This window comes from Diaphorina citri, unplaced genomic scaffold (assembly GCF_000475195.1).
Source record: "Diaphorina citri unplaced genomic scaffold, Diaci psyllid genome assembly version 1.1 scaffold6318, whole genome shotgun sequence".
NCBI lineage: Eukaryota > Metazoa > Arthropoda > Insecta > Hemiptera > Psyllidae > Diaphorina > Diaphorina citri.
This window is the reverse complement of record NW_007383694.1, coordinates 19,929-20,280: the sequence shown is the minus strand read 5'-3', so window position 1 is coordinate 20,280 and position 352 is coordinate 19,929.

Sequence of the window (352 nt, the reverse complement as noted above, 5' to 3'; positions counted from 1 at the left end):
GCGGGAATCGAACCCGCGGCCTAGCGCTTACAAGGCAGACGCACTACCAACTAAGCTAACTAGGCTGGCAAAAAATGATCTTTCTCTCTTATACATTTAACCCTTGTATCTGAATCCAACCCTTGATTTTCTCTACTTCCAGGTGTCCAAACGGTTCGCCAACAAGCTGGGTTTGAATGATCTCGAGATTCATAACTTCAAGGCTGTGTTTGATTCTGACGTTTCTCTGCCTATGAGTAAAGCAGAGAGGATGATGTATGGCGAATCCTCTATGACACATGCTATGGTCATATCTGCCGTGTCTATTGATAAGGTAAACACGCATTTTTTTTTTTTTTTTTTTTTTTAAAGT